Below are 17,303 nucleotides of genomic sequence, written 5' to 3' on the forward strand. Positions count from 1 at the left end.
TTTTGCTCAGTCTTTTATTTTACATCTGTATCTTTTTTTCTTAGCTAAGAATTCTGGTTCTCAATGACACCAGGGATAATACTATCAGAACTGGGTGCCTCATGTGTCTCTGTGTTCCCATTGGTAATGTGTGAAAGTGCCTATTTGTCTATGCATAACCTCAGCAACAGAATATGTTGTCAAACTTTTGTTTTTTTACTGAATGGAATATCACTGTTATGTTAATTTCACTCATCTCATGCGTGAAATTGAATATCTTTAACTTTAAAAATTTCCTTATAGACATTTTATTTTATTTACTTTTTTTTTTTTTTTTACTTTTTTTTTTTTCAACGTTTATTTATTTTTGGGACAGAGAGAGACAGAGCATGAACGGGGGAGGGGCAGAGAGAGAGGGAGACACAGAATCAGAAGCAGGCTCCAGACTCCGAGCCATCAGCCCAGAGCCTGACGCGGGGCTCGAACTCCCGGACCGCGAGATCGTGACCTGGCTGAAGTCGGACGCCCAACCGACTGCGCCACCCAGGCGCCCCTGCTTTTTAAATGTTTATTTATTTTTGAGAGAGACAGAATTTGAGTGGGGGAGGGGCAGAGAGAGAGGGAGACACAGAATCTGAAGCAGGCTCCAGGCTCTGAGCTGTCAGCACAGAGCCCAATGCGGGCATTGAACTCACAAACTGGGAGATCATGACCTGAGCTGAAGTCGAACGCTTAACGCACTGAGCCACCCAGGAGCCCTATACACGTTTTAGAATCATTTAAATTAACAACAATTTTTTTTAAAGATACTCTTATACCAAGTTTACCTTGAGGTACACATTGGGCTGAATATATTTTTATATGGTTAGGAGGCATTTGCATTTTTCTTTACTGTTAACTGTCCATTTTTTTTTTTTTTTTTTAAATTTTTTTTTTTTTTTTTTCTCAACGTTTATTTATTTTTGGGACAGAGAGAGACAGAGCATGAACGGGGGAGGGGCAGAGAGAGAGGGAAACACAGAATCGGAAACAGGCTCCAGGCTCTGAGCCATCAGCCCAGAGCCTGACGCGGGGCTCGAACTCCCGGACCGCGAGATCGTGACCTGGCTGAAGTCGGATGCTTAACCGACTGCGCCACCCAGGCGCCCCTACTGTCCATTTTTTTAAGCCTCGTTTTCTTCAGGTTTGTTGATATTTGCTATTTTATAAGCCCTTTACATATTAGGAATATAAACCTTTTGTCTGTTTTCTTCTTCCTCCCACTTAAATAGAGGTTTGTCTTATCTGCTCATAGCTTGCTTTATTTTGCTTCTCCTTTTCCAGTAATGTTACATTTATTCTTTTGGCTGAGTGATCATTCACTGGTGATTCTACAGCTCAGACCTAATTCACTATTTCTTCAACTCAATATTCCCCAGGTAGAATTCCACTTTATCCACAGATTTGATGTTCCTGTGTTCCCTTTATTAGGTAATGGCATTATTATTTTCCCAGTCAAGAACTCAAAGTGGTCTCTTGTGGTATATTTATTATTCAGCACGTGCTTGTTTTTTTGTTTTTTTTTTTTTTAAAGAAATTTATTTATTTATTTTTTACATTTATTTTTGAGAGACAGAGGGAGACAGAGCACAAACAGGAGAGGGGCAGGAGAGAAGGAGACACAGACTCCAAAGCAGGCTTCAGGCTCCCAGCTGTCAGCACAGAGCCCGATGTGGGGCTTGAACCCATGAACTTTGAGATCATGACCTGAGCTGAAGTTGGACGCTCAATCGACTGAGCCACCCAAGCACCCCCAGCAGGTGTTTGTTAAGTACCTGCCAGGTGCCAGGTACTGGGCTAGGTATAGGTAACAAATAGTTATAATCCTACATCTTAGGAATAGTCTAATGGGGAATAGATATTAATCAAATATATACATAAACCCATGTTTGCATGTGTGTAAGTATTCCAAGAGAGACTCTAAAGGTTGGGACATGGTACTAGACTAGAGAGTTTAGGTGGGTAGGTCTTTGAGGGAGGGACATTCAAATTGAGATTTGAAGACCGGTTAGGGGTTAGGGTTCCGCCTGGTGAAAAACACCAGGGTGCCAGTTTTCGGATAAAGGAAAACAGTGAGTGAAGGATCCTGAGGCAGGAAAGAAGTTGAATGTCTAGGAAGTGAAAAGTCCAGTTTGGTATGTAGGGAGGCGGGGTGGAGGGCCTTGAGATGCAACTTGATTTAGTTTGTAAAACAATCACTCCCAGCTGTAGCGGGGCAATGTATGGGAGGGAGAACTTTATAGGAGGCTGTGGTCGTATTTGTGAAAAGTGATGGTCCCCCATTCGTTCAGTTGTGAATTTCTTTCGGTTCTACTTCAGTGCTTTGTTGGTGTCTCCCACAGCCTTAGTTCAGAAAGTTATCTGTTGGCTACTCCAGTAGGTGTTTACAAACTGGTCCTGCTCATTCAGCCTTCTTTCCCATATGCTTCTAAAGGTAACTTTTAGAAATCACAGGTCCATTCATATTACTTACTTCGTCAAAAACTCATGGTGGCTCCCTGTGTTGGTTACTTTTGTGTGTCATCTGGACTAGGCTAATGGATGCCTAGAGAGCTGGTAAAACATTATTTCTGGGTATGTCCGTGAGGGTGTTCCCGGAAGAGATTAGCATTTAAATGAGTAGACTGAGTAAAGAAGGTCCACCCTCACTGCTGTGGGTGGGCATCACCAATCCACTGAGGATCCAAATAGAACAAAAAGGCAGAGGAAGAGTGAATTTGCTCACTCTCCTTGAGCTGGGATTTCCATCTTCTGCTGTCCTCAGACATTTTAGCTTCAGGTTCTTGGGCCTTTGGAGTCTGGGACTTATACATATTTATTTATTTTTAAATTTATTTATTGTTTAATTTACATCCACGTTAGTTAGCATATAATGCAACAATGATTTCAGGAATAGATTCTTTAATGCCCCTTACCCATTTAGAACATCCCTCCTCTCACAACCCCTCCAACAACTCTGTTTGTTCTCTATATATGAGTCTTTTATGTTTTGTCCCCCTTCCTGTTTTTATATTTTTGCTTCCTTTCCGTTATGTTCATCTGTTTTGTATCTTAAATTCCTCATATGAGTGAAGTCATATATTTGTCTTTCTCTGACTAATTTTGCTTAACATAGTACCTTCCAGTTCCATCTATGTAGTTGCAAATGGCAAGATGTCATTCTTTCTGACTGCTGAGTAATACTCTGCAATATATGTATATATATGTATACACACACACACACACACACATCTTCTTTATCCATTCATCCATCGATGGACATTTTGGGCTCTTTCCATACTTTGGCTATTGTTGATAGCACTGCTATAAGCGTTGGGGTGCATGTGCCCCTTCGAAACAGCACATCTGTGTCCTTTGGATAAATACCTAGTAGTGCAATTGCTGGGTCGTAGGGTAGTTCTAGTTTTAGTTTTTTGAGGAACCTCCATACTGTTTTCCAGAGTGGCTGCATCAGTTTGCATTCCCAACAGCAGGGCAAAAGAGATCCTCTTTCTCCACATCCTCGCCAACATCTGTTGTTGTCTGAGTTGTTAATTAATGTTAGCCATTCTGACAGGTGTGAGGTGGTATCTCATTGTGGTTTTGATTTGTAATTCCCTGATGATGGGTGATGTTGCGTATTTTTTCATGTGTCGGTTGGCCATCTGGATGTCTTCTCTGGAGAAGTGTCTATTCATGTTTTTTGCCCATTTCTTCACTGGATTATTTGTTTTTTGGGTGTTGAGTTTGATAAGTTGTTTATAGATTTTGGATACTAACCCTTTATCTGATATGTCATCTCCCATTCCGTCAGTTGCCTTTTAGTTTTGCTGATTGTTTCCTTTGCTGTACAGAGGAAGCACAGCAAAGGATGTGCTTTATCTTGATGAGGTCCCAATAGTTCATTTTTGCTTTTGTTTCCCTTGCCTCCGGAGACATGTTGAGTCAAGAAGTTGCTGCGGCTGAGGTCAAAGAGGTTTTTTGACTGCTTTCTCCTTGAGGATTTTGATGGCTTCCTGACACATTTAGAGCATTCAGTATTTGATTTCTATGGTGGTGGAGAATGGCCAATAAAATCATGACCATGTAGCATATCTAAATCTCTTCTTTTACCTGAGATGTCTTGTAGACAAACTTATACTTGGCTAACTTGTTATTGGGATCTTGCTAGCTTGAAAGCACTAGTCTGCATGTTGACAATATTAGTATACTTGATTCTCATATGTGATTTTGTTTGTATATCAGAGCCAGCCAGCATGTTTCTTTTGTGAGGAGAAGAGTCCTATCATTTACTGTCTGCAAACTTGGAAAAAATGATCTTATGTGCTCCATCTTTTTTTTTTTTTTTAAGTTTATTTATTTTGAGAGAGAGTGCCCATGAGCAGGGGAAGGGCAGAGCGAGAGGGAGACACAGATTCCCAAGCAGGCTCTGCACTGGCAGCACAGAGCCCGATGCAGGGCTCACACGAGTCATGAGGTCATGACCTGAACCAAAATCAAGAGTCAGATGCTTAAGCAACTTAGCCACCCAGGTACCCGTCCATCTTCTTTTATTTTTACAAGTTTTCCTCTTTTTCTCATGTTTCTTTCTCCTTCCCTCTCTTTTCCTCCTATAAATGAGACTAAGTCACTTTGCCTGGTAATATAGCTTAGTATTGTGTAACTGTACCACATGCCTTGTGCTGATGAGGTCCTTTCTCATTATAACGGACATGGGATTTATATAGATTTGTTTTACATGTGACTTTTCACAGATTAATGTAACTTTTAGTCTCTTTGGATCACTTCTTGAATTAAATGGCTATTTTTGTCCTCTAATACGTATTGATGCAATAAAACAGGAGATTATAATAATTTTAATAATTCCATCCTCAATGGGATTTCTTTTTGTCATTGGAAATGCAATGGTCTAAACCTCCTAAATCTGTTTTAAAAGTAAATTTCCTAAAGTCACATGACAAATTTTTGGTGTTTCAGCGCTATTAAAGTAACGGGAAGTGTTTTGGTTATATTATTTTTTTTTTTATTAAAAATTTTTTTTTTCAACGTTTTTATTTATTTTTGGGACAGAGAGAGAGCATGAACGGGGGAAGGGCAGAGAGAGAGGGAGACACAGAATCAGAAACAGGCTCCAGGCTCTGAGCCATCAGCCCAGAGCCCGATGCGGGGCTCGAACTCACGGACCGCAAGATCGTGACCTGGCTGAAGTCGGACGCCCAACCGACTGCGCCACCCAGGCGCCCCTGGTTATATTATTTTAAGGGAAAAATATCTTAATGGAAATTTTTAGTGAGCTTGCTTAAATTAGGACAATTAAGTCTTAGTTTCTGCAATATAATTTTGTTAAAAAAATGACTTTGAAACATTAACTAGGGCAGATGCTTATCGGTAAGAATCAAATTCTCTCTTGGTACTGTGATCTTCATACTGCATTTAGTTTGGAGTGATGAAAGTTTTTATTTTGCAAACTGAGAACCTATAAGACAAAAAATGTTTCACGTAGCTCATGGTGTGACAGGTTTATGAAAGGCTTAAGAGATAAAATTGTCCTAAGTGAAAGATTACATTCCACATAGGATTTATGTAACCAGTAGCGAGGGTGAAAAACCTGATGAGGTGGGAGAAGTGACTCAGTTCCTAGCTTTGCGCTCTCCACTTCTATTTCCTCTCCTTTCTAATCCTACATGAGTACTCCGGTTTCAAATACAATCACAACCTTAATACAGAAGTCCGATATATTAAAAGATACATGCTTATTGTTTTGCAATGAGTCCCATTTGCACCATATTGAAACTTTCTATAACACTCTCCTTCTAGGACAGTTGAGGAGAGATGGTCCTAGAACTGGATGAGTCTCAGATTCCATAAAGGCATAGATCTGTCTTATTCATTGTGTCCTTCACTACCTAGCTTGATAAACCACTGGGCTCGACAAAGGTAGCAGAAGTAGGTCTATTTTTATTTATTATACTCTAGCTGGTGTTAGGTTTCTAGAAAGCTTAAAATTTTTTTCTTTCCTTTTTTGCTTTACTCTAATAAATCTTCCAGTTAGGATTTACATCTAGCCTTGTTATGATTTGGACATTATGATTTGGATATATTAAAATTCTTAAGAACAGGAGCATAACCTATATTAGGAAGTTGGTTCAGAGACAACATTCCAAGGGCATTATTCTGATGACCCTGAACTCCACTAAATGGAGCCAGGGACCAAATATTGTCTTAACATAAAGCAAGATTAAAGGAAATGAAGCAAACCAGGGACCTAGGAGAAAAAGGATGATTTAAGTGCTGTGGAAGGAAGTTTCATTTGAAACCACAGATATGGCAATTGATACTCGGATACTGTGTCAGGTTTTCCCTATAAATGTAGAGACTGCTAACACCGAATTTTGCAGCCAATTGAATTATCACTGGCATTTGAACTGCGAGCATCCATCTTTGGGAAACATTTTAAGTTAAAGATTATTTTAAGAATTCTGGCTGAAACAGAAGAATGTCACTTTCCTTTATAAAGTTGTTCTTGGACTTTTAAGTTAGTAGGAAGACATTAACAGAAGAGGATTGAACTTAGTCTTAAAATAACCTTCTCTGTGATTTGTTGGCCATAATATGATTTCTCCTTCCCCCACCTTTTGTTTTTACTTAAAAAAACATTGATTTCTGGTTTCTTTCCTTCTTTCTTTCTTTTTTGTTTTTGATTTCTAGTTTCATATCACTGTGGTTAGAAAAGATGCTTGATAGGATTTCAGTCCCCTTAAATTTATTCAGACTTGTTTCGTGTCCTACCTGATCTATCCTGGAGGATGTTGCATACATACTTGAGGATGTATATTCTGTTGCTTTTGGATGAAATGTTCTGTATATATCTGTTAGGTCTGTTGGGTCTAACATGTCATTTAAGGTGATGTTTTCTTATTTTCTGTCTGATCTATCCATTGATGTAAGTGGGGTATTAAAGTCCCCTGCTGGGACGCCTGGGTGGCTCAGTCAGTTAAGCAGCCGGCTTCGGCTCAGGTCATGATCTCCTGGTGCACAGGTTCGAGCTCCCTGTCGGGCTGTGTGCTGTCTTGACAGCTCAGAGTCTGGAACCTGCTTCAAATTCTGTGTCTCCCTCGCTCTCTGCCCCTCCCCCGCTCATGCTCTGCCTGTTTCTCTCTGTCTCTTTCAAAAAAAAAAAAACGTAAAATTGTTAATGTTCTCTGTTGGTATTATATGGCTGTTTCTCCCTTCATGTCTGTTAATGTTTGCTTTATATATTCAGATACTTCTATATTAGGTTCATAAATATTTATAAACGTTCTAGTCTTTTGTTGGATTGACCCCTCTATCATTATATAGTACCCTTTGTCTCTTGTTACAATCTTTGTTTTAAAGTCGATTTTTTCCTTTTAAAAATTTATTAAAAAATTTTTTTAAATGTTTTATTTTATATTTGAGAGCAAGAGAGACAGAGCAAGAGCAGGGGAGGGCAGAGAGATGGAGACAGACTCTGAAGCAGGCTCCAGGCTCTGAGCTGTCAGCACAGAGCCTGATGCAGGGCTCGAACCCATGAACAGTGAGATCATGACCTGAGCCGAAGTCAGACGCCCAACTGACTGTGCCACCCAGGCGCCCCTTAAAAATTTATTTTAGAGAGAGAGAGAGAGAGAGACCATGGGAGTGAGGGAGAGAGAAAGAGGGAAAGAGAGAGAATCTCAAGCAGGCTCTGCACTGTCAGAGCCCAATTCGGGGCTCAACCTCATCAGATCATGATCTGAGCTAAAATCTAGAGTCAGATGCTTAACTGAGCCAGACTGAGCCACTGAGGTGCCCCTGAGTTTTTGGTTATATATCCATAAGTATAGCTACCCTGGCTTTCTTTTGGTTTCCATATGGAATATCTTTTTCTATCCCATCACTTTCAGTCTGTGTGTGTTCTTAAGTCTAAAGGAGTCTCTTGTGGGCAGCATATAGATTTTGTTTTTTAGTCCATTTAGCCACTCTGTCTTTTGATTGTAGTATTTAGTCCATTTACAGTTAAAGTATAATAATTGATAGGTATGTACTCATTGCCATGTTGTTAGTTGTTTTCTGGCTGGTTTTTGCTCCTCTTTGTTCCTTCTCTTGCTCTCTCCCTTTGTGGTTTGCTGACATTCTTTAGTGGTATGCTTATGGTCCTTTATCTTTTGTGTATTTACTACCGGTTTTGTTTTGTAGTTAAGTTTAACTGTAACTATAACAAGTTATATGTATAACAGTCTATTTTAGGTTGATAAAATAGTTGTCAACTTAAGTTTGATTGCATTCTAAAGCTCAACATTGTTACTCCTCCCTCGCGTGTTTTTGATGTCACATGTTTCATCTTTTTTTCTTTGTCCCCTTTCTCTTTTAATCTTCTCCCTGCTTCAACTCTCAAAAAAAGTACCCAGAGATTAAGTGCAAGGAAACTCAAAGAACCAAGGTAAGCCAGCCCAAGATTAGCAGGCTCCCTCGCACAGGGGCCAAAGTCTGGGCCAGAGCCTGGAAGTAAAAGCTGGTGCAGAATAAAGTGGTTCTAGAGGCTAGCAGTAAATGGGGTACCCCCAGCAGGGCCAGGCTGTGTAAGAAGTGGTGTTTGTTGGCTTTGTCTAAGAGCTCCGTCCCAGAGGCATCCGGAAACTGGGCACTGTGCACCCCATAGAAGGCCAAGACTAAGGTCCTGGCTCTAGAGAAGGCACCCAAGCAGTGGAAAGCAGCCCATGGCAGTAAGCGGTCTTGGACTGGACAGACCTACATCTTTTTATCTTGTGTGTGCCTTATCTAAGTTATCCCTTAACTAGTTACTATAATCATAGTTATTTTTACTGCTTTTGTCCTTTTAACCTTAATAAGTGCTGAATCCATTATTTTCATTATTATTATATTTATCCTTCCAGTGAGATTTACTCTTTGATATGTGTTCCTGTTACTGACTAGCACTTTCTTTTCAGCTTGAAGAGGTCATTTTAACATTTCTTGTAAGTTTGATTTAGTGGCGATAAACTCCTTTGGCTTTTGCTCATCTGGAAAACTCTCTCTCTGCAATTCTGAGTAACTTTGCTTGGCTGGAAGCTTTCTTCTTTCAGCGTTTTAAATACATGTGTCACTCCCTTCTGGCCTGCAAATGGTCTGCTGAAAAATGTATTTATAGTCTTATTGGGGGGGGGGGTTCCCTTTTAGATAACAAGTTATTTTTCTCTTGCTGCTTTTAGGGTCTCTTTGAGTTAAGCTCATATGAATCTCCCTGGGCCTCCTGGATCTGGATGTCTGTTTTCTTCTCCAGGTTAGGGATGTTTTAAGCCATTGTTTTTTCAAATAAGATTTCTGTGCCTTTCTTTCTCTTCTGGGAGCCCTGTGATAAGAATGTTAGTCCATTTGATGTAGTCCCATAAGTCCTTTAAGCTATGTTTTCTTTTTTCTTTTTTTTCATTATTTTTCTAGTATTTCATTTCTTTTTCTTGCTGCTCTGATTGGGAGAGTTCCACTGCCTTGTCTTTGAGTTCACTTATCCTTTCTTCTGTGTCATGTAGTCTGCTGGTGAACGCTTCTAGTGTATTTTTCAGTTCAGTCATTGTGTTCATCAGCTCTGTAACTTGTGTTTAGTACTTCTGTATATTTTCCATCTCTTTGTTGGAGTTCTGTGTTTATCCATTCTTTTCCCCATTTTCTCCCCAGTTTGGTGGGCATCTTTATGACCATTACTTTAGAACTCTTTATCAGGTAGATTACTTACCTCTCTTATCATTAAGGTTTTTTCTTGAGGTTTTTTTCTAAGAGCTAGATCTAGGCTCTGTTCCATCTGGTGAGAGTCCTCCAGGATCCCCATGATGTCTGCAAAGCTGCTGGCCTTGGACAGAGAGACACAGTCATCCTCTTCAGACGAGCTGTGGGTTGGTTTGTGTTGTGGTTTGCAGCCTTCAGGGCTGGCAGAACAGAGCAGAGGGGGATAATGGTAGCTCAGGGACCTCTACCTTGGTCTCCTTGGTGATGCCACTAATGGCAAAGGAAGTTGTACAGTGGAGTGAGGATCCAAAACCAGGTAAGGGAGGAGAGACATTTGAACTTCCTGGAAATAAGAAATCTGTTGTTAATGAAACCGAAGGTGTATCAGATGCTGCTATCTTGGCAATCTGGCCGTGCAGGTAGTTCAGCTCATCCTGCAGCACTGTGGTGTGACTTTGGGCTGGCAGTGCTGGAATGGTCAGAAAGATGGTCACCTTGGACCCACGCAGGTTGGGCACTGAGGCATTGTGCTGTGTGACAGTTAGAGGGCTAGGCTTCCAGGTGTGCCTCAGGAGCCACGTGTCACTCCTGACCCGGACATATATCTCCTCTTCATCACAGCATTCCAGGCAGTGTCGGCCAGAGCAGGGATGGGGGGCACATCCTTTAGACGCAGGTCAGACATGTTGGGTATGGGGTTTCAAAGGATGCCCAGGGACATGGCTTCAGGGGGCAGGTTGGTCCCAGTTTTTCTCACTACACTTTGAGTAGCCCCATGTGGCTTGTTTTACCAGATTGGGATGGTCACATTGGCTTCCATTCCTGATATTTCAACTGGCTCCTGCACTTGAAGAGTGAGGCAGCTACTGGGCAGCCCTAGGGACTAGGGGAGGCTGGAGGCATGACTCCTTCATATCAGGTACTCTTCCTAATGACCCTTCCTATCACAGTGGGCTGCCCTCCCCCCCATGTTTTTTTTGTTTTTGTTTTTACTTTTGGTAAGGCAAATTTATTCTTTATGAAATTAACACACAATTTACCTTAACTGTGTTTAAATCTTGTTTTGAGAGGTCTCTAGCTTTTGTTCTGAAAAAATATATTGAAATCATAATTGCATTTTGATTTGAGAAGTTTGTTTCATAGAATTCCACATAACAGCTTATTTTAAAATAGAAGAAAACCCAGGTGAACAGTGTTTCGCCATTCATTTAGTAGCTTCGTCAGTTTCCATAGCTGCAAAGTTGAACATTTATAGAAATGGGTTTCTTTGGGTTAAAATGGTGATGCGTGTAAAGCACCTAACCTTCCTTGTGCATAGTAGGCCCTCAGTAATTAGTGGTTGTTATTGTTATTATTGGCTACTTAATTAATTTGGATTTCTAGGGCACCATTTCTTTGGGTACAGCGAACCAGAACTGAATTCTTCCCTTCTGTATTTGTAATTTATTTAGACTGACTTCACCGCTGTAAAGAATAAAGCCTATTGGTGGAGTGGGGTGGGGCTTTTTGACTTTTGTGTGCAAGTCCTTGTAGAGTTACTGGATGTACTGGAATGTGAAGGATTAAGCTTTGTGGCATGTTCTATATGGTCATCCATAGTGACCAAACTCATTTGGAATGTTGTTTTGTTACTAACTTTGAAATGTGTTATTTTCCATACAGAGGATTTTGATCTGAATACATTGCTTATTATCTTTTATAAATTTCTAGAGCGAGAGGAACTGTCAATCAGTGTAAACCTTACCCTACACAGTGCTTCCTTTCATAAACATGGGGAGGAGGCATTCCCGAGATAACCATTTCTGGGATAAAGCCAGGCACCATTGTGTAACTAGGACAATACAGGATAGCACCCAACTTTGGGGCCTGTCACACTGGGAAGTCACAGCTCACAGGCCTGCAGTGAAATAGTCATGTTTATTGAGCCTTAATTTTTTTATTTTTTTAAATCAGTGGCTAGCCAGGTCCTCAAATAGAGGCACAAAACCATTCATATCTTTGTAGATTGTCGATTCAGTGAACCTTCTGGCGACAGAGGTTGTGAGCCCCACTTACTTGGTGAGGTCGCCCCTGTCTCCTCTTCCACTTAAACTTGATGACTGTTTCTACCTGATTGTAGCTTGAACACATTTAGGTAGCTTTCTTTCTTTCTTTAAAAAAAATTTTTTTTAAAACATTCATTCATTTTTGAGAGGGAGAGAGAAAGAATGGTAGCAGGGGAGGGTCAGAGAGAGAGGGAGACACAGAATCCAAAGTAGGCTCCAGGCTCTGAGCTGTCAGCACAGAGCCCGACGTGGGCTCGAACTCTAGAACTGTGAGATCATGACCTGAGCTGAAGGTGGCGCTTAACCGACTGAACCACCCAGGTGCCCCTAGGTAGCTTTTCTTAAAGCACTGAAACTTGTCATCAACATGTATCTCTCTTCTGGCTAGTCTGTAAGCTCCTGGACGGTGGTGGTTGTGTCGGTATCACTTAGTGCAGATTCTGGAAGCTCAGAGTTGACCATTAGTCACTGTTAAGTTCATGTCTCCCTCTGGCTAATGGAAACTCCTCAACATTAACTGGTCCAATAAATATCATTCGATATTGCCTCTAACAATTCTTTAATGAAAACTTGTAGAGAAGCTAATCCCCATCCTGTATTTCTCCCATTCTACCTATTTTTCTTTCTTTCTCCTCTGCAAATACACATTCTCTATTTCATTTAGGAAATTCAAATCCTTTGTCCTTTAGGACATTGCAAATCCTTCTCCATGAAGGTTTTTCAACATATGTTTAATTTTAGTTGTAATTAAAATTTAGAAATCTGGGAAAAGGTGAGAAATACGAACCAGAACTGGAAATTTGGAATTGCTCCTTAAAATACATTATTCTTTTAGTAATGAAAATATATTTGTAAACGTTTTCCTCATTTAAGAATCGGAAATTGTGGGGCACCTGGGTGTCTCAGTCGGTTAAGCATCCGACTTTGGCTCAAGTCATGATCTCGCAGTTTGTGGTTCTGAGCCCTTCGTCGGGCTCTGTGCCGACAGCTCAGAGCCTGGAGCCTGCTTCAGATTCTGTGTCTCCTTCTCTCTCTGCCCCTGCCCTGCTTGTGCGTGCATTCTTTATTTCTCTCTCAAAAATAAATAAAACGTTAAGAAAAAAAGAATCAGACATTGTGTTAATTTTGGCTAAATTCTCTTATTTTAGGTAAATCATATGGAAAGAAAGTGAGTTGTGTTACAATTTTTAAAAAAAAAATTTTTTTTTGTTTCAACGTTTATTTATTTTTGGGACAGAGAGAGACAGAGCATGAACGGGCGAGGGGCAGAGAGAGAGGGAGACACAGAATCGGAAACAGGCTCCAGGCTCTGAGCCATCAGCCCAGAGCCTGACGCGGGACTCGAACTCCCGGACCGCGAGATCGTGACCTGGCTGAAGTCGGCCGCTTAACCGACTGCACCACCCAGGCGCCCTGAGTTGTGTTACAATTTTAAGGTTATCATGAGAAAGGGTCCTTTATTGCATCACATGGCATTTTATAATATCATATAAAAGGTATAAAGATTGGCTTTATTGTCCTTATTTATAAAAGGTTTTACTGGGATTTAGAATTGGAAGTCTTTTATGTAGACTCTTTTTTTTTTTTTACCCCCCCCCACTTCAATTAAACTGTAATAATTTATTGAAAGTTAGTATATATAGGAAGAAACTTTGATATCATTGAAGTTTATTTTGGAGAAAATATTCCTTCTAAGACAAAGGCAGAGGAGACCATTTGAGCCAACAACTGGTGAACTTTGGAGTACTATAAATCGTGGTTGAATTATGAAAGTTGTATATTGTCCAGTCCTCTGCTGTTCTTTTTTGTATGTACTAGGCCTGTGTTTTGCTCATTTCCTTGCTAATTAATAATGTGTCATGAAGCAGGTAGAGAAACAAAGGTAAGATTGAAACTAAAAGTTAGTGTTTAATTTGATTCTGAGTTTTAGAATAGTTTTACAGTGAATTGTTTTTATACATTTATGGACAACATGACAAGAATAGTATTTGCTTTGTGACATAGATATTCTGTATACATATACATAATAAATACACAATGTATATTTTAACATTTTTATGCTTCTGCGTTTCCAAATAATGTACATTAGCACTGAGTTTTACATTTAATAGTGTGCAGAAAACCTATATTTAATGGCAGAAACCTTTGCATTTATGCTTAGTTTGCATATTATTAGTTGAATTTAATCTTTATTTAATGCTTCAGTATTTTTTGGAAGCCAGTTTGCTAGGTGCTGTGGGAGATGCAATGATGATTCTTACCCTTTAGGGACTCCTACTCTCAGAGCTAACTCTTAGAACCACAGAATTTTAGAACAGGAAGAACTTTAAGAGATTCTCTTCTCTTGGATGTTGTGTGTGCACGTGCATGTCCAGCCCTCTTCAGTGTCTTCTGCCCCCTTCCTCCCCATCTTCCCAGACATGGAATAATGTCCGTTTCTGTGCAGGGGAGAGAGGAGTTGAAGCAGGCAGGTGATTGGCTGGTATGGAATGTGTAGCTTTTTGAGTACTCTCTCCCACCACCTTTGCTGGTAAGCAGTAGGAGATGCAGGCCATTTTTTTTTTTTTTAAGTCCGGGGATTTAAAACTATGAATTCCAGAAATTGTTTTAGTGGGTAGTGACTAGAATATAGCACTTTTTAAAAATAGCTTGGAAATTTACCAAAGTGTATTGCAGATTATTATTTCAAGTATATCATGTGGGTGTGTGTATACACACACACACACACACACACACACACACGTATACTGGGTTGTTATATAAAATGTATTATAAGTACATTTATATACAATGTATTTTTTTTATTGCAACAAAGAGTTTGGAAACACTCTCTAATCTGTCCATTTCACCCTTGTTTTAAACCTGGGGAGCAGCCATTGATATGCTTATCCCTAGATAGATGACTTACTCCTTATACAGTGCTCTCCTATTATCATGACCTCCTTCAAGGTAAACTGTTTGCTACACAGGTAGAAATATACACAGGTGGTATTTTACCACAGTTCATCTGAATAAAAGATATGCAGTGAGGTAGTTTTTTTAAATTACACTGCCTCTGGGTACAAAAAAACCCCACTTTGGTGGATCTGTTAATCTGTAAATTTTGTTTTATGATGGGCCTAACTTAGTACCAAGATGTGATTTAAGCACCAAGAGAATTTGGATTATTTAATACTAGTACATAATACAACTACTTATCAAATATTCATGTGGGCACATACAGAGGCATAATTGTATTCTTGTAATGCACAATATAAATACTAATATTGTTGTGGAGAATCAGCATGGTATGCTGAAGCCATGGTTTGGAAAAAGGCATTGTAGTATGTTTTTATCTGTGGGAATTACTGGCAAGTATAATTGAGAGATTCTAAATACTGTAGTTGTTTACTTCCCTTTTGAATTTGGCTTCAATAATTTTCGTCTTGCTTTTTTTTAAAATAACCCTTGGATTATTCTGTAAGACCGAGGGTACAAGCTAAACTATGATTGTTTTATTGATTTTATATCTTTTAAAGATTTAAAGTTTCCTCCCACCAAAAATAGTTTAAAAAAATATTTCAACAGAGAAGAGTGGAATGAATGTTCATGTGCCCATTCCTCAGCCTCAACATTTATCAACTCTTTGTTATCTCTACCCACTCCCTTTTTCCAGTTCCCAGTTATTTTGATGCAATCCCTTGGTCATGAAACATCATCTGTAAATATTTCAGGATGTATTTCTGAAAGACAGACTTTCATTTCTAGTTTTATACAGTAGAATCCTCACCTGTTGGGGAATTTACTAAAGTTCTGAACACTCACATTGTGTTTGGGATATTAGAGTGATATAAAGGAAAAGTGAGATCCTACAAATGGGCTAAATGGAAAAAGCGAAATACCTGATGAGCAGATGTACCAAAAAACAATAGAGGGGTGACAATGAAAAAACCCTTCAATAGCTTTTAAGTGCCCATGTGGAAAAAAGACAGATGAGCATTTTAAAAACAAGTTTCTTTATTTTGAGAGAGTGAGTGAGCATAAGCAGGGGAGGGGCAGAGAGAGAGGGGCACAGAGAGAGAATCCCAAACAGGCTCCACGCTGTCAGTGCAGAGCCCAATGCAGGGCTTGATCTCATGAACTGTGAGATCATGATGTGAGCTGAAATCAAGAATCGGATGTGTAACCAACTGAGCCTGCCAGGCGCCCCAGCTTTTTTGAACACCTAGTGTGTGTCTACATTCTGTACAGGTCAGTGGGGGAATGAAGCCAAGTGTATTTCATACTATTTGAGATAGAAATTCTGCCAATACCATACTGTCTTGATGCTTACAGCTTTGTAGTAGAGGTATTGGCACAAAAACAGACACATAGACCAATGGAATAGAATAGGGATCCCAGAATTAGACCCACAAAGGTATGGCCAACTAATCTTTGACAAAGCAGGAAAGAATATCCAATGGAAAAAAAGACAGTCTCTTTAGCAAATGGTGTTGGGAGAACTGGAGAGCAACATGCAGAAGAATGAAACTAGACCACTTTCTTATACCACTGACAAAAATAAACTCAAAATGGATAAAGGACCTGAATGTGAGACAGGAAACCATCAAAACCCTAGAGGAGAAAGCAGGAAAAAAACCTCTCTGACCTCAGCCACAGCAATTTCTTACTTGACACATCTCCAAAGGCAAGGGAATTAAAAGCAAAAATGAACTACTGGGACCTCATCAAGATAAAAAGCTTCTGCACTGCAAAGGAAACAATCAACAAAACTAAAAGGCAACCAACGGAATGGGAAAAGATATCTGCAAATGCCATATTGGATAAAGGGCTAGTATCCAAAATCTATAAAGAACTCACCAAACTCCACATCTGAAAAACAAATAATCCAGTGAAGAAATGGGCAGAAGAATAGACACTTCATGAATTGGCACTTTTCCAAAGAAGACATCCAGATGCCCAACAGACACTTTTGAACGTCACTCCTCATCAGGGAAATACAAATCAAAACCACACTGAGATACCACCTCAGTCTGGTCAGAGTGGCTAAAATGAACAAATCAGGAGACCATAGATGCTGGCGAGGATGTGGAGAAACGGGAACCCTCTTGCACTGTTGGTGGGAATGCAAACTGGTGCAGCCACTCTGGAAAACAGTGTGGAGGTTCCTCAAAAAGTTAAAAATAGATCTACCCTATGATCTAGCAGTAGCACTGCTAGGAATTTACCCAAGGGATACAGGAGTGCTGATGCATGGGGGCACCTGTACCCCAATTTTTATAGCAGCACTTTCAACAATAGCCAAATTATGGAAAGAGCCTAAATGCCCATCAACTGATGAATGGATAAAGAAGTTGTGGTTTATATACACAATGGAGTACTACGTGGCAATGAGAAAGAATGAAATATGGCCTTTTGTAGCAACGTGGATGGAACTGGAGAGTGTGATGCTAAGTGAAATAAGTCATACAGGGAAAGACAGATACCATATGTTTTCACTCTTATATGGATCCTGAGAAACTTAACAGAAGACCATGGGGGAGGGGATGGGGAAAAAGT

The 17,303-nt window shown here is 39.9% G+C and overlaps 1 protein-coding gene and 1 pseudogene across 6 annotated transcripts in view; one reads left to right on the forward strand and one right to left on the reverse strand.

The window, feature by feature from the left end:
* The window catches only part of FRYL (FRY like transcription coactivator), a 307,431-nt gene that overhangs the window by 73,246 nt on the left and 216,882 nt on the right, over positions 1-17,303 (forward strand). The gene's annotated exons all lie outside the window — the stretch shown is intronic.
* Positions 5,420-10,540, reverse strand: LOC125164895 (mitochondrial fission regulator 1-like; annotated as a pseudogene).

The sequence above is a fragment of the Prionailurus viverrinus genome, chromosome B1, assembly GCF_022837055.1.
Source record: "Prionailurus viverrinus isolate Anna chromosome B1, UM_Priviv_1.0, whole genome shotgun sequence".
Taxonomy (NCBI): Eukaryota; Metazoa; Chordata; class Mammalia; order Carnivora; family Felidae; genus Prionailurus; species Prionailurus viverrinus.